Below are 17,588 nucleotides of genomic sequence, written 5' to 3'. Positions count from 1 at the left end.
ACTTTGAATCGAAGTCATAGTAGCCTATTTGATGGTCGAAGTATCCAAAAAATTACTTCGAAATTCAAACTTTTTTAACTTCGAAAATTCACTCAAACCTTAGTTAATCTGCCCCTAAATGTTTAGCCTTGTAGAACATTTGTTTTTTTGGATGGGGTCAGAGACCCTCATTTAAAATCTGTAAAGAGTCAGAGGAAGATGACAAATCATTAAAAAAAAACTATAAAAAAAAGGAAGAGCAATTGAAAAGATGCTTAGTATTGGCCATTTTATAACTTACTAAAAGTTTACTTAAAGGTGAACCACCCCTTTAACAAAATCTCGTCCATTTACAGATCTGAGAGTTGTCTTTGGTAGAGGAGAATTAACATTGCATAGAAATGACACAGTTGTTTTTCTTATCAATAACATGCATGGGTTAATAATGTATTTGTATTATCAGGCAACAAATATACAGAGCAGCTGCTTCAAAGGATTTATATCTTCATTAGAAATGTAATGGCGAGGCTCCCTCTAGTGGTGGTGAAGTGCAAGTGGATTGTATTAAAGCTTCCAACAACTTTTCCATGGAAACAAAATCTCTCGTGACTTCTGAAATCTTTGTCCCAGCGACTTCTCCCTTCTCTCCTTCCTGCCAGATTCCTCCTGGTTCTTACCAGGGCCTAGAATGTAATTACAATCAGGGAGCAGTCTTGAAGTGAAATGAATAAGATTGCACTTGAAACAACAACAAAATAATGGAAATATAAGATAACAATTAAATCGAAGCATCACAGTCATTTTGTTGTTTGGTTGCCGGGGTCAGGGACCATGACAACCAGACAGCATTTTAAAGCTGCAGGTGTGAATAGAAAAGCTAATAATTTAAAAACTATAGAGAAGAGATAATGAAGACCAATTGAAATGTCGCTAAGAGTAGTTCCAGTATCATTGTAGTTGCAAGTGCCTGATGCGCTTGATGCAATTGTGCTGTGCTTGGTGCAGCGGCATCAGCTTTAACACAACTACAGGCACATATCACACAATTGTGCAGAAGTTCGGTATAAAATCTGGCCACAAAGGGAACCCTGTGGTTAATACCTGGACAGGAGGTGCAGCAACTCCCAATTTGGTAAGGAAGGCTGGAAGGAGTGAGCAGTGCTGAGCAAATTTATATGGAAATGCAAGGAAGGCATAATGATGCAAGTACCTTTAATGCAGGGATGCACCGAATTCAGGATTTGGTTTGGGAATCGGCCAGGATTGGGCCTTTTTCTGCAGGATTTGTCCGAATCCTTCTGCCCGGCCGAACCGAATCCTTATCCTAATTTGCAAATGCGTGACTTTTTGTCAGAAAACAAGCAAGTAAAAAATGTTTTCCCTTTCCTACCCATAATTTGCATATTATGCAAATTAGGATTCGGATTTGGTTCAGTATTCGGCCGAAGGATTCGGGGTTCGGCTGAATCCAAAATAGTTGATTCGGTGCATTCCTACTTTAATGAAAGTGTCAACTGAGTGTGGGGACATTGCAGGAACCCTAACTGCACTTGCAAATGTAAATGAACCCTCAATTCCAAAAGTATGACATTAGGTAAAGCTCATTGTAATGGATGGAGGCAGGTATATTGGGCAAGCAGGGTTGGACTGGGGTGTGCGAGTCTCACCAGGGCTGCTACCCCAGGGGCCCCACACCCCCTCTGCACCCCCCGCTGCCTGCTCGCTCACCCACCGCTTGCTCCTCCCCTCTACACACTTTTGCTGCGATCTGGGGAGGGAGAGCAGCAATGGTGGAAGGCAGACGGGGATTGGGTTGCAGCGTTGATGCGACGCGACATGACTGTCGGATACAGACGCTGCATCTGCATCTGCATCCGACAGTCATGTCGTGTCACATCAACAATGCGACACGATCCGACAATAGCAGTACTTACCTTATTTCTGTTGCATCCGACGTGACGCCTGCGTTTTTGCGCAGCGCGTTGGATCACTTTGGAATTGTCTGTGGAGTCCTGCCTGGAATATAATTAGGAAATGAGAGTTGAAAGATAAGTAATAAAAAGTGGCAATAACAATAAATGTGTAGCCTTATAGAGCATTTGTTTTTAGATCGGGTCAGTGACCCCCATTTGAAAGCTGGAAAGAGTCATAAGAAAAAGGCAAATAATTCAAAAACTAAAAAAAAAATAAAGTTGCTTAGAATTGGCTATTCTATAATGTATGAAAAGTTTACTTAAAGGTGATCATCCCTTTTAACTGCGCACATATACACAGACTGAGCTCCATTCTCCAGGTAACTCCATTGCTCTCCTCCCTTTGTCTGAACCGGATGGATCTCACTGCCGCTGGCGATTTTATAGATACTTTACTTTATCATTAAGAACACAGAAGGCAATGGAGCAAATAGCTGAATAGCAGCAAAGAAATAAAACCCGACTAAAAGCTGTATAGTCCCATAAACACTTTATATGGACTCACAGGAACATGTGTTATCAGATGGAATTGGTGAGAGGGGAATAAACTGCTGCACAATGAAAAACAATCATTTTAAAGATAATATAAATAAAAGGAGCTCAGCCATAAATATATATATATATATATATATATATATATATATATATATATATATATATATATATATATATATATATATGGGACGGCAGCTTCTCTTTCCAGCCAATTATTTTAAATATTCAAACAGATCCCGACAAGAATTGAAGAGGCCAGACACTTGGAGGAACATTTATCAAGGGTCGAATTTCGAATTCATGTGACTTTTTTTAAACTCTCATAATCTACCATAAAGTTGAAATTCGACTTGATGAAATTTATTAATAAAATCCAATTTTTTAAACTCAGACAAATTTAAACGACCTGAAAATTCTAATCAAATTAAACTCGATTCGAGTTTTTGTCTGAAAAAAAAACTGGAATGTCAAGAAGGCTGCAAACATCTCTAAATTGATCCCTGGATTTCACTCATCAGCTTAAACAGTATTTCAGCAGGTTTTAGGTGGCGAATAGTCAAATTCAAATTTTTAAAGGGCCAGAGTATGATAAATCTCAAAATCTATTTTGATTTTTTAACAAAACTCGAATTGAATATGGATAACTCCCTTGTCGATTTTGACAGTTTTGACCATATAAATCTTAAACTGAAAATTTTAATTAGAATTTTCAATTCCACCCTTATTAAGGGCTCTTACAGACGAGCGTTTTTACCTGCGCTCCCCTGCGTTCCGTTTTGCTGCGTTGAGCCGCAGGGGAGCGCAGGAATAGACGCATTACATTTTTTCCAATGGGGCTGTACTCACACAGGCGCGTGTAGGCACCGAACTCAGGAAAAATGCAGCATGTTGCGTCTCAACCTGCGTTCAGCACCTACACGCTGTGAGTACAGCCGCATTGGAAAAAATGTAATGCGTCTATCCCTGCACTCCCCAGCGGCTGAACACAGAAAAACAGAACGCAGGGGAGGGCAGGTAAAAACGCTCGTCTGTAAGAGCCCTAAATCTGCTCCTTGATGTATTTGGGTATTTGTCAGTTTTGTGGTCATATATATCCCAAGGGAAAGCCAAAAATGGACACACAACTTGTTGCACACATTGACACTAGGTGCTCTTGTCTAGTTATATAGTTGTAAATGTATATATAGTTGCATTCAGCTCTAGTGTGACTGTCCTGCCTTCTCTTCCGAATTGTTCCTTGTAATGCCGGGGAATTCTAGAATAACTTCTGGTGGTAATACCACATACCTCCCAACATTCTGGAACTATAAAGCGGGACAAAAAGCTTTGCAGATCGGAGCGCGGGAAAATGTTTTGGCCACGCCCATTTTATGGACACCCTCCAATTACCGTGTTTTGCTAATAAAAGTGAATTGCTCTTAAACTGCAAGTCACAGTTTCCACATGAGATCTGCTTATCTAAAATTGTTACAATTGCTTCTTTGCTTATCTTAAATTGTAACAAAAGTATCTAAGTGCACCTGCCACATATTCTGGGCTCTCTGCTAAAAGCCAATTAAGTTTTAGAAACGTTGTATCTTTTTCTGACTGTTCAGTGCAGGAGATGAAAGAGAAACATTTCAGTAACAATCCAGGACTGCGGGTTGTGCTGTCAAAATTGGGACTATCCCATGAAAAACGGGACAGTTGGGAGGTATGATATCAGGGTTCCCAGTGTGGGCTGCATGAATAGGCTCCTACAAGTTACATGTGAACATCTATGTGGTCGGGAGGTTGGGGTTATCTGACCACATCCCGACTTCTTTGCCGGTATTTTGCTTGTACCCGACCTGATACAGGACTCTTTAGAAACAAGGTTACCAGGTGCAGTTTTTTTGTCATGAATGCTAACCTGCCATACACTGCCCCCTGAGGCCAGGTTGTGATATGCAGTTCAGCAATAGGGGAAGGGCTGAAGGTAACAGAATATAATAAAGGTATAGCACCCGTTATACAGAATGCTGGGGTTTTCCTGATAACGGATCTTTCAGTAATTTGGCTCTTCATTCCTACTAAAAAATCACACGTAATGAGATTAATTATAACCGTTAACGATGCAGTAAAACCCAACACACACGCGAGAAGGAAAGTATTTGATAAAAGGAGATTGTATGGCAGTATCAGTCCATTTAATGATCCTACAGTAAATCCAATGGGATTTATCCAATAAGGATTAATTATATATTAGTTGGGATGAAGACCAAGGTACTGTTTTATTATTACAGAGAAAAAGAAAATCATTTATAAAATTTTTCGTTGCGGTAGAACCCCCATTTAAGTTTTTCAGGGGACCAGAAAAAAATTGTGTAAAATCCAGGAAAATGTAAAATCAGGGAAATGTAGTCTATGGGAGACGGCCTTCCTGTAAGTCGGAACTTTCTGGATATCTAGTTTCTGGATAATGGATCCCATATCTGCATAGTCTTTGTACATTAAGAGATTTTTGAAACCCCTCTGGACCTCTTTGCTTATGGGGGGCCAGGGCTCACGCTATAATAAAGCTCACTGCCCAGTTCAGTTCCGTTGTTCGCCATTAAATGAACTTTTAGTATGATGTAGAGCAGGACATTCTGAGACAATTTACAATTGGTTTTATTTATTTTTTATTATTTGTGGTTTTTGAGTTATTTAGCTTTTTATTCAGTAGCTCTCCAGTTGTCAATTTCAGCCATCTGGTTGCTAGGGCCCAGATTACCCTAGCAACCATGCACTGATTTGAATAAGAGACTGTAATATGAATAGGAGAAGCCTGGATAGCAATAAAAGATGAGCAATAAAAAGTAGCAATAACAATACATGTGTAGCCTTACAGAGCATTTGTTTTTAAGATGGGGTCTGTGACCTCCATTTGAAAGCTGGAAAGAGTCAGAAGAAGAAGAAGGCAAATAATTAAAAAAAACTCTAAAATAAATAACGAAGACCAATTGAAGAGTTGCTTTGAATTGGCCATTCTATAACATACTAAAAGTTAACTTAAAGGCTAAGCATCCCTTTAACAACCAGATTTTAGTTGCATTTCCTTTCTCTGCAACTCTGATATATTTGCTCTATGGAAGAGCAATAATCAAGTCAGTTCATTATCCTGCTCATTAACACGGTTCCTTATAGAGACTTGCAGAGACTTGCAGGTTAATTAACCAACATCGCTTCTGGTATTTCGTCTTCCTAAGCACTTAATAAAAAGCAAATATCATAAACACCTTCGTTTATGTGCGGCTTTAACCCGTAATGAGATTAATTATAACCGTTAACATTAACGATGCAGTAAAACCCGACACACGAGAAGGAAAGTATTTGATAAAAGAAGATTGCATGGCAGTATCAGTCCATTTAATGATCCTACAGTAAATCTAGGCGCGAGGAGTCATTTGCCTGCCGTTTACAAGTCTGTAGCCACTTTACAATCTCCATCCTCACAGAAGTGTCAGCCGAAGGCAATATTGATAAAAAGGCTCCAGCAAAGGGCTTGCGGAGACTCTCAGACTAATATCTCTTTTACTGCATTGTAAACATCTATTGCACTCATTTTGGAGTGACTTTTGTGGACAATAATCTTTCATTGATAATGTTTAGGAAGCAGTGTAATATGAGGGTAATGGGACACATAATAAATCTACTGAATTGCGCAGAAGATGTACTCAACCCAAGACAGCCTCTGTTGAGCCTCAGTATTAAGGGCTCTTACTCACTGGCGTTCTGACCTGCGCTCCCCTGCGTTCCGTTTTTTGGCGTTCAGCCGCAGGGGAGCGCAGGAATAGACGCATGTCATTATTTCAAATGGGGCTGTACTCACTCAGGCGCGTGTAGGCGACGAACGCAGGAAAAATGCAGCATGTTGCGTTCGGCGCCTACACGCGCCTGAGTGAGTACAGCCCCATTTGAAATAATGACATGCGTCTATTCCTGCGCTCCCCTGCGGCTGAACGCCAAAAAACGGAACGCAGGGGAGCGCAGGTCAGAACGCCAGTGAGTAAGAGCCCTAAATCTCACAGTACTCCATATTGGATTCATCTACACGCCTTACTGTGGAGTCACGGCAAGGCCCCTAAATTCTGTTTGGGAAATCCATATACCTGTCATTTGCTCCGTCACTTCACTTTGATGAGTTTGGTTGAGGCTCCAAAACTCAGGTATTACAGGTATGGGATCCGTTATCTGGAAACCTATTATCCAAAATGCCCTGAATTATGGAAAGGCCGTCTTCCTTAGACTCTATTTAATCCAAATCAGGGGCGTAACTACAGAGGAAGCAGACCCTGCGGCTGCAGGGGGCCCAGGTGGTATAGGGGGCCCCATGCGGCCCTACTTAATGAGCGATTTTTTATATATATTGGTAAAACAGGACAACCTCTGAGTGTTTTGGGGTCCTAATATAAATTTGCTGTGGGGCCCAGTAATATCTAGTTAAGCCACTGATCCAAATTATCCATATTTTTTAAAAATTATTAAATTTTTCTCTGTAATAATAATACAGTAGCTTGTACTTGATCCCAACTAAGATATAATTAATCCTTATTGGAAGCAAAACCAGCCTATTGGGTTTATTTAGAGGCACATTTATCAAAGGTCAAATTTCAAAAAGATTTTTAAATTCGAAAATATACTCGAAATTCGATTGGGGGTTATTTAATAAAAAATCAAAATCACATCTAAAACTCGTTCAGATGTTACCAGACTCAAAAACTCAAATTCAAATCAAATTCAACTAAACTCGATTCGAGTTTTTTCTCAGAAAAAAAAATCGAATGTCAGGAAGGCTTGTGCAGGAAGACTACTAACATGTCCAAACTGGTCCCTGGTTAATAAAATATGTAGATGAGAGAAAGGGGCGCAAACTAGTTAAAGTCAATTGTATGTGAAACCAAATAATGCACATAAATAACAAAGTCCAAATACTCCAAAGGTCAAAATCAAATGTTTGATGCTCCAAGGGTTAAATACAAATTAACCTGAAAACAAAAGTTCCATGTGGGGTGCTGCCTCTTACCCCAGGCAAAATCTACAAAAAAAAACATAAAAGAAGGGGCGCGTTCCCGTTGTGTAAAATTGATACAGCACGCCATCACTCTTGACAAAGTTGGAACACGACGAAACGCCTTGGGAAACAGATTTAACAGACTGTATTGATGAACAATCATTTTCTGCTTAAATTGTAAGTGCAATATATCTTTCTTTGATTAAAGAGGCTGATACAATGTTACATGATGGGAGCGCGTCACTTCTTTTATGTTTCTTTGTCAAATTGGTCCCTGGACCTCTCCCATTGACTTATACATGAACTCGGCAGGTTTTAGGCGGCGAATAGTCAAATTCGAGTTCTATAAGGGATCAGAGTATGATAAATCTCGAAATTCGAACTCGAATTCGTATTTTAACTCAAATCGAGTTTGGATAATTCACAATTCGAATTTGAGAGTTTTGACCTTAAAAAAATGTGAAAAAAAAATCTGGCTCTTAATGTTTACATGATTTTCTAGTAGACTTAAGGTATGAAGATCCAAATTATGGAAAGATCCATTATCCAGAAAGCCCCAGGTCCCAAACATTCTGTATAACAGGTCCCATGCTTGTAATCATAACACTTTTTCCTCTTAGTTAGCCAGTTACTTGAAGGGAAGAGAGAAGTAACAATTTTGGATGAGTTGGATGAGTCCCCAAGTCTCTGTATCTAGCCACACTGCCATAAGACTACCATAGGGCTGTAGTCATTTCAAGCACTGATGCCCACACTGATGAGCTTTCTTCATTTATTAAAATAATCCCTTGAAGATCAACAACTACTGCACAACTGAAGGTGGCCATACACGGGCCGATAAAAGCTGCCGACAGACCGAGTCATCAGCTTATTGGGCCGTGTATGGGGCCCTCCAACTGGTTTCCCTGATCGATATGTGGCCGAAAGTCGTCCAGATGTTGATCGGATGGGACTAAAAATCCTGTCAGATCCCGGACGCGGTCCTGCGATCCGCCTGCCCGTTTACCCATGGTTATGATCCGATCGTTCAGCCCAATATCACCCTCACGGTAGGGATATGGGGGGGGAGAGATCCGCCGTGTATGGCCACCATGAGGGTCCAAACATTACACTGAGAGTCCAGACTATACACCGTGAGTCCAAAATGTACATATTGTTGCAATCGCATATCACTTTCTTTCTTCTAGAACCTAAAAAATAATAAATAATTTATCAAATAAGAGTATTTTCTTTTGTAGCCTAGTGATCCCAGATCAAGAACTACTGGTAGATCATAGTCAATCTTTTGGGTGGATGTAGAGTGGTGTATATTAAGGCTGCAGCCCATATAATGTTACTGGTTCTGCTTCCCCGGTTAGGGCGTATTTCTATATAGGCACCTGAGGGCCCGTGCCTAGGGCTGCTGAGAAAATGCTTTAAAAAAACTTCCTGCCAGTCCTATGTGGCGAAGCAGAAACGGATACCCCCTCTGTTCTGCAATCAGTGCACTCACAGACTGTCATGTACAGGCACCAATTGGTAAGGAGGTGAAGTCGGGTTACTAGGGCAGCACCTGACCTAAATCCAGCCCTATACACACTAACAGACTAAGGACAAAAACAAAAGGCTTTTCAATTCCATCTCTTCTATAAAGAACACAGTCATAATCTTTGTATTACACGTTACTGGCACTACCTTGATTAAAAAGAGATCTCCTGTAGGGTTCCCAAATATTGCTGTTTTTGCAGAAACATGTGAAAACAACACATAGGGGAAAAAAAAAACCATCAGAAGCTTCTCCGATTTGCCTCAGAAAGGGAAAAATTCCTTCCTGACTCCAAGATGACAATTGGACTAGTGCCTGGATCAACTTTGAGCAAAATGACTTTCATTACATTCATTACCCCTTCTCCCTTGCTAAAAAGGCAAACAACCCCTTCTTGAAGATGGAACTTTCTTTATTCTAATCTGAATGGGTGACCTTGTGTCAGCTGGAAGGATCTACTGGTAAATAAAGCATTAGAGAGATTATCATTTGGCCCCTTATATATTTATACATTGTTCTTATATCTCTACTTAAAGGAACAGTAATACCAAAATGTGATAGCGTATTTAAGTAGTGAAAATATAATGTACTGTTGCCCTGCACTGGTAAAACTGGTGAGTTTGATTCAGAAACACTACTATAGTTCATATAAACAAGCTGCTGTGTAGCCATGGGGACAGCCATTAAAAACTGAAAAAGGAGAAAAGGCTCAGGATACACAGCAGGCAACAGATAAGCTCTGTAGTATACAATGGGATTCTTCAGACCGTATCTGTTACCTACTGTGTATCCTTTGCTTGAATGGCTGCCCCCATGGCTACACAGCAGCTTGTTTATATAAACTATAGTAGTGTTTCTGAAACAAACTTACCAGTTTTAACAGTGCAGGGCAACAGTACATTATACTGTCATTCCAGGATTCGGTTCGGGATTCGCCCTTTTTCAGCAGGATTCGGATTCGGCCGAATCCTTCTACCCAGCCGAACCTAATACAAATCCTAATTTGCATATGCAAATTAGGGGCGTGGAGGGAAATGACATGACTTTTTGTTACAAAACAAGGAAGTAAAAAATGTTTTCCCCTGATGCACTTTAGGGTTCGGTTCGGTATTTGGCCGAATCTTTCATGAAGGATTCAGGGGTTCGGCTGAATCCAAAATAGTGGATTCGGTGCATCTCTAGAATCTATCTAATTCAATAATATCCTGCTTGAATGGAGTAACAACATTCTGAGAGATAAAATAAAGCCATTCACTGAAACACACTGCACCCTTCATCTTTCTGTAAATGACATGCGTTGGCCCCCTATCTCTCAACTGCTACAGATCCTTTTACGCTCTCACCAGGATCGCTGGGGGGGGCTGCGAGGGGTTATGACTCCCTAATAGATTGTGAACTGTTAAAGGACCAGTAACATCAAAATACTTTTTTTTATAAATTCGTTAGTATACATTAAAAAAAAACACAGAGACAAATGAAACTTTAAAATCGCAATAAACTCACATATGCAAAATGTAGGTGTCATGATACATTGGCAAAATATGCTTGGATTTTATTGTTTTATTGCTGCCTGTCCCTTTTCTACCCACACTCCACGTTTGCTTGTGCTAAGTTTACTCATCATGGCAGTTTTTTCAATGAAATGTCTGTAACTCCTCATGTGCCTTAGCATGAGAGGAATTAGGGATGGTAAAAGGAGAATTTAGAAGTACACCCTGAACTAGATCTTCAAATCTTCCCGCTGTTCTTCCATCTTGTGACTCCCTGAAGGCTTTTCTTCATAAGGATCATGATCCAGACAGTGGAAAACTACAGTGGAAAAAACTCTCTGACTTCTGCAACATGGAGGTAAAAAGTCATTCTAGGATTTAGCAATATCTTATCCGTGTGATTTTTATCGAAGCTGTAAATTCAGGGTGTAAATCTGTTCTTTGATCCTCAGTCAACAGCTCGAGAAATGTAGGAGACAGCTGTCACCGCCCTCTGCCATCACTGCTGCACCCTGCAGCTCATAAACATTTATGGCCCCTGTGATAACGAGTGATAAGGGATCAGGGCTCTGGTTCTGCGCTCAGACTGCCTCCAAGGCTCCTTTATTGGGAAAGCAAACTGGACCCTCCAGGCACCATGTAATATTTTGTGTAGATATAACTCTGTATTAAAAAAACAACTACTTTTAAGATCATTGGTCAACAACGATATCATCCTTATTCAATAATATTTAACTTGTGACTCAATTGCCTTTAAGGTGAGATAGAACATTGTGACATGTGTAGCAAACAGGTGTGAGCTGTGCGCAAGGTCCAAATGGGTGATAATTAGCAGCACTGAGGGTAATTATGGATCCACTTGTCCACTACAAAAAAAAAGTTAAGTGTGATATTCAGTGCGCTGGGGTATAATCCGTTTTTTGCCCAAGTGCCGAGGTCTTCCACACGTGAGAAGCCTTTATTACAAGACGCTGTTATCGTTTTCGACCCAGAACAGTTGTTTGAGTGGTTTCTGCTGATCAAGTGATGCCGTTTCGGCGCCTATAATTTTGTATTAGCGGCTAATAATTCATATGGCGGTCCGAAATTAGGTGCAAGGGGGTACAGATTAAATCCCACTTAATGATTACATTTTTAGAAATATATCTTTAATTAACAATAAGGCCCAACGCGTTTCATATCAAATGTACTTCATCAGGGGCCCCAGACATTATAGACGCCGACACGCCATCGCTTGATCAGCAGAAACCACTCAAACAACTTTTCCGGGTTGGAACCACTAACAGCGTCTTGTAATAAAGGCTTCTCACGTCTGGAAGACTCAGCACTTGGGCAAAAAACGGATTATACCCCAGCGCACTGAATATCACACATAACTTTTTTATTGTGACATGTGTATTGCTTTCATAATAATTCATAAAGCCCATTCATTTCATTGTATGCCTCAGAAGAAGAAAGGTGAACCAAACAGCCCAGTCCAGTATCCAACCAATTCCAAAAAAAAACTTTTTGTGTGTCTTATAAAAACTGGCCTTGGATCATGATCATCCCATAATTTTGGCAATGTCGGTCATGCAGACTTTTAAGGACCATATTGGAATATTAGCTACCTTTGTCCTGTGTGATTCAGCAGCTACAAGTCCTCTTGGTGGTGGATCTTAAGTCAATCAAGATGGTCCACCAAGGGATTCTAATGCTTCTTCAGTGAGGGAAAGTGTGCACTAACCTAGAAAAGTTCTGCAAAACTATTGTATAGTCAAGGTAAGACGTCTACTTTCTGAGTATATGTATGGATCTGGCACCAGAACATAGTTCTGGTCCTTCATTTTATCCATACATCACCTATACCCTTGAACTCTAAAAACGAATGTATACAGTCTCATTCTAGGACTTTCTAATGAAGGTCAGGGCTTTTGGCAGATGTGTGTGTAGGTCCTCTTAAGAGACTACTTAGCTTAGCAAAATCGTTAATAATAAAAGTAGTGTCAGGCTTACCGGGTAACTTGAAATCAAGGGCCTAGTCTTTCAACAATCATATGGGCTATTATTCAGACGTATAATGGAAATAAGAAAGGGCTGTATGGAATATGGAGGGCAGGATGAAATAATATTTTTCTTAGTACCTATACTAAGAAAGACAGGTAAAAAGTGTTACTAATTAAAATGTTCTTACTTTGCCAGGGCAACTGTCTTTACAAATAAGCTATGATGTCTTGTAGGTCCTGAAGAAGGTGCTTACAATAAATAACCCCACTCGAAAATGTTCATGTGAAACACAGACATCAGGGCAGATGTATTAAGAGTCAAATTGAAAATTTGAATTTAAAATTTCTATTTTTTTCATAATCAAAACTGTCAAATTCAACTAGGGAATCATCCAAACGCAATTTGAGTTTTTTTTTAAAAAAAAATTTAAATTGATTTTTGAGATTTATCATACTCTGGCCCTTTAAGAACTCAAATTCGGCTATTCGCGCCTAAAACCTGCTGGATTACGGTATAAGTCAATGGGAGAGGTACAGTGACCAATTTGGAGATGTTTGTAGCCTTCCTGACGGAGAAAAACACTCAAATCGGGTTTGCTCAAATGTAATCATATTCAATTCCAGTTTTCGGGTCAGTAAAATTCATCCGAGTTTTTTATTTTTTTAATAAATTTCCCCCAATCGAATTTCGAGTAAAATTAAATTTATGTGAGGTAGAAAAACTCACACAAATTAGAAATTCGAATCTTGATAAATGTGCCTTGTATCCATGTTAAATGTAAAGTCTAAAATAGAATAAGGCTAGAAATGCTGTATTTTGTACACTAAACATAAACATGAACTTACTGCACCACAAGCCTAATCAAACAAATAATTTATGCTTTCAAAGTTGGCCACAGGGGGTCACCATCTTGTAACTTTGTTAAACATCTTTGCAAGACTAAGACTGTGCACATGCTCAGTGTGGTCTGGGCTGCTTAGGGATCGTCATAAACAAAGCTGCTTGAGTTCTGCATGGCTGGGAAGTAAGGCGGGGGCTCCCCCTGCTGTTCATAAGTATGATTGTTTCCCTGCTCAGCAGTTAGGGACCATCTGACAATTCCTATCCACAGCAGTAAATGAAGGGAGAATTTCACTGCATACAGTCAGGTTTCTTATAAAAACTGTACACATTTTTTAATTAAAGTATATTGGAGATAGGATTCTTTTTCATTAAAGAAAGTAAAAATGAGATTTTATTTTTTTGCCTTTCCTTGTCCTTTAACAAGTTCTTGTTCTATCAAGTGGTGGGACACTGAGGCTCAAGGAGATTTTAAACCCCTAATACGTTACTATTTGATAACTCTTTATAATTATTGAGAGAAATCTGGTAAAATATGAAAGCTCAGGACTTTATGCCTTTATAGCATTTCCAAGTGAAACAGATATTTGCTGTCAATGAAACAATGTCAAGGAAAAGAGGAAAACTTGACCTCTTTGGCTTTCTGCAAGGTGCTCACAATTATAAAGCTCAAGCATTTATTACCCACTGACATGTATTTGCAAGGTCAGCTAGTTCATTTCCCAGGTTCCTATCTCAAAGCTGCAAAGTTCTATTTTGGCACGCAATCCGAACCCCAGCCAAAGGCGATGCATAAGTAGGAAAAATAGTCCGAGATCTGAAAGGATAAACCTCATTCCAAGTAATGATTAACAAACCTATCGCTAAAGTCTCTGTTTTCTCTCTCTCTCATTCCCGAGGGTTTAGCAGGAAAAGTCATATGTCGGCAGGATTCTCAGAACAAGCCTAGATCAAAGTTCCGTTATCTAAACTAGTTATGGAGACACGCAGGTTGCTAAGGAAACAAAAAAGTAATGTTATTAGTAGGCCTAGTTTTTTTTTAATGCTGGTTGTTGTCCTACTAGATTCACTGGTATCCAGACTGGAGATTATGGCTGCCTTACAGCTACCGAGCATAACAGTTCATTTGTGTTGTGACAATTCTACACTATCGGAGAAGCACATCACTTAAATTCAGCCTTGTCTTCCTACAAATGGTTTCAGAGGTATATCTAGGGTACAGCATAAAGGATCGAGTGGGTGCTGGGTCTGGACTGGAGTGAAAGCCACAACATTCCTTGACACATCACCACACACACATAACATGTGACATATTACAGCCTGTCATGCTGGTTTTAGGCAAAATCAGGTCCTGGGCCAAAATTGATGTTCAGAATGTCCTAGGCAATAATATACATCTAGCATAACAGCAATACCTTATATCCAGATGCCATTTACAGCCTGGACCTTTAGGGTCGGGGCACATGCTCAGATTCGGGGAGATTAGTTGCCTGGCGACAAATCTCGTCTTCTTCGGGGCAACTATTCTCCCCGAACTGCCTACCGCTGACTAGAACAGAGGCGGGCCAGGCAAGCCGGGAGCCCAAGGCAGCCCAGCTGCCAGCTCGCCCCTTCCCACGTCACACACAGTAACGGCGCTGGTGCGCATGCACAGTAATGATGCTCGCACATGCGCAGTAACGCTGCTCCTGCGCAGTATCGTTTGAGGCGCATTGCATACGCTAAGTTCCAGGTGAGTCTGGTCTAGGGGTAGGCAGAAGAGGTACCTGCCCAGCACCCCCTAATCGTTGCACCCTAGGCAGCTGCCTCTTCTGCCTACCCCTAGTTCCGGCCCTGGGCTAGAATGTAAATCGCCAGCGGGATGGCACTCGGAGCGCTTCATTTTCCGAAGTCGTCTGAAGTTTCGTCGTGAGGCAACTTTAGGCGACTATGGAAAGTGAAGTGCTCCGAGTGCCATCCCGCCAGTGATTTCGATTATAGTTGGCAGAAGGCAGTTCGCGGAGATTAGTCGACCGAAGAAGAGGCAATTTGATGCCGGGTGACTGAATCTCCCCGAATCTCCACGTGGGTCTCTGCCTTAAAGTCTGAATGGTTAAAAAAAAGTCCAATAAGATAAGAGCAGCTCCCATTAACTTCTTTATGACCTCAACTGCTTTTACTTGGGAGCAGTTTTGTATATGTAATGAAATTAGGGATGCACCGAATCCATTATTTTGGATTCGGCCGAACCCCCGAATCCTTTGTGAATGATTCGGCCGAATACTGAACCGAATCCAAACCCTAATTTGCATATGCAAATTAGGGGTGGGAAGGGGGAAACATTTTTACTTCCTTGTTATGTGACAAATAGTCACGCGATTTCCCTCCCCATCCCTAATTTGCATATGCAAATTCAGTTCGGCCAGGCAGAAGGATTTGCCCGAATCCGAATCCTGCTGAAAAAGGCCAAATCCCGAACCGAATCTTGGATTCAGTGCATCCCTAAATGAAATGCACTAAACTTGCCCAGGAGCAGTAACCCATGGCAATAATATGCTTGCATTTAAACGGTGACTTGTAAATCCTTTTTGCTGTTCAGTTGCTATAGGTTACTGCCCCTGGGCAACTTGGTGCCTTTTATCACATAACGCCAATAGAGTTTAATCGTAGTTTTCAAAAATTAAAACCACTAAAATTCAAATGTTGATAAATGGGCCTCATAGTGTCTAATAAAAGTTAATTGCAGTCCCTGCTTTGCTTCCATCCAATATTTGCTTATTCGTTGCCAAAGGTTGTTGTGGCATTTCTCTTCAACAATAGCTTGAGCCTCAATAATGTAGTTTATCTATGAATAGAACTCCCGAGCACTATCAGACACTTTCACAAGACAATCACTATTTAGTAGTATTTATTGTTTTGCCTTCTAATTGTCACTATCGGTATTTATGTTACACCTACTGTCAGGCCTTCTCTGTTCTGGGATACGCCGGCCTCACTCACAACTTTATGACAGCTTCTTTATTCCAAATAAAGATTACACATATTTGCCTTATGGGTTCTACAATCCCTTTATTGCTCATATTAGAGAATAATAACTTGTAATTCTGTCAGGCTGCAGCGGCACAGCCTCTTGTCATTGATCAGTAACCAGAAGCACAACGATAAACTGGTATTCGCAAAACCAAACAAACTCACAAGGAGACATTTATGAGACTTTTCCATGCACAGTGTATGCTTTTGCTGGTTCAGCTGTATTGAGTTATTTATGGAATTTATTTGGGTTAATAAAGGTGAGACACTGATAAAAACAAAGCAAGTTATTAAGATTCAAGCTCCTGAAATGGCAAAGGTGTTGTATTTAATTATAAAGCAGCACAATGCTCGCAGTGCTTTCTAAGGCACAAACAGGGGTGTCGTTATTATAAATTAGGCAGTGCCAATTAATACTTTCATTACTCAGTTTAGATGAGGTTCTTGCCCTAAAGAATTTATTATCTGCTAGAAGACAAGACAGACAGGAACAATATAGAGAGGAGACTAAGTGCATAGGCTGCAATGCGGATTCTACTAAAGACTGTTACGTAAGTCTATGGTGTGACGCTCACATGGAGGTGCAAACATATTATACATATTATACATATTATACTGTTCATAATATCACACTGACATTACTTGTGGATTTTCACCCCACTGACTGTGTGTTGCCTGAACTGATTCTCTAAGGCATTGATCCCCAACCAGAGGCTCCCAAGGAACATGTTACTCACCAATTCCTAAGATGTTGCTCCCAGTGGCCTCAACGCAGGTGATTATTTTTGAATTCCAGCCATGAAGGCAAGTTTTGGTTGTATAAAAACCAGGTGTACTGCCAATTAGTCTCCTATAGGCTGTCAGACCACATAAGGGCATTCAAATCCCTTATTTGACACAGCCAGGGCCTTTTTTCATACATGTGTTGCCCCCCAACTATTTTTACATTTCAATGTGGTTCACAGCAAAACAAGTTTGGGAACACAATGTGTTTTTGGCTATTTTTGGTTCAAGCCACCCTCGAAGGTTCAGTCCATGGTTAGGTCCACCCATAAAGGGTTAGTTCACCTTTAAGTTATATGTTATAGAATGGCTAATTCTTAGCAACTTTTACATTGGCCTTCATTTTTTCTTTTTTTCTTTTTTTATAGTTTTTTAATCAATTGCCCTTTTCTTCTGATTCTTACCAGCTTTCAAACAGGGGTCACTGACCCCATTTAAAAAAAGAACTGTTCTCTAAGGCTACAAATGTATAGTTATTGCTCATCTTTCTATCC

At 40.3% G+C, this 17,588-nt stretch overlaps 1 long non-coding RNA gene across 1 annotated transcript; it reads right to left on the bottom strand.

Moving 5' to 3' along the window:
- Positions 1-268: 268 nt before the first annotated feature.
- Positions 269-17,180, bottom strand: LOC108708710. Its single transcript, XR_001934516.2, has 3 exons — positions 17,049-17,180; positions 1,914-1,995; positions 269-662 (listed from the first exon to the last, which is right to left on the bottom strand). It is a non-coding gene; the product is annotated as an uncharacterized LOC108708710 (long non-coding RNA).
- Between the last annotated feature and the right edge of the window lie 408 nt (positions 17,181-17,588).

The sequence above is a fragment of the Xenopus laevis genome, chromosome 2L (genome assembly GCF_017654675.1).
Source record: "Xenopus laevis strain J_2021 chromosome 2L, Xenopus_laevis_v10.1, whole genome shotgun sequence".
NCBI classification, from domain to species: domain Eukaryota; kingdom Metazoa; phylum Chordata; class Amphibia; order Anura; family Pipidae; genus Xenopus; species Xenopus laevis.
Note: the sequence above shows the minus strand (reverse complement) of the source record. Positions and strands in the feature narration are given on the sequence as shown.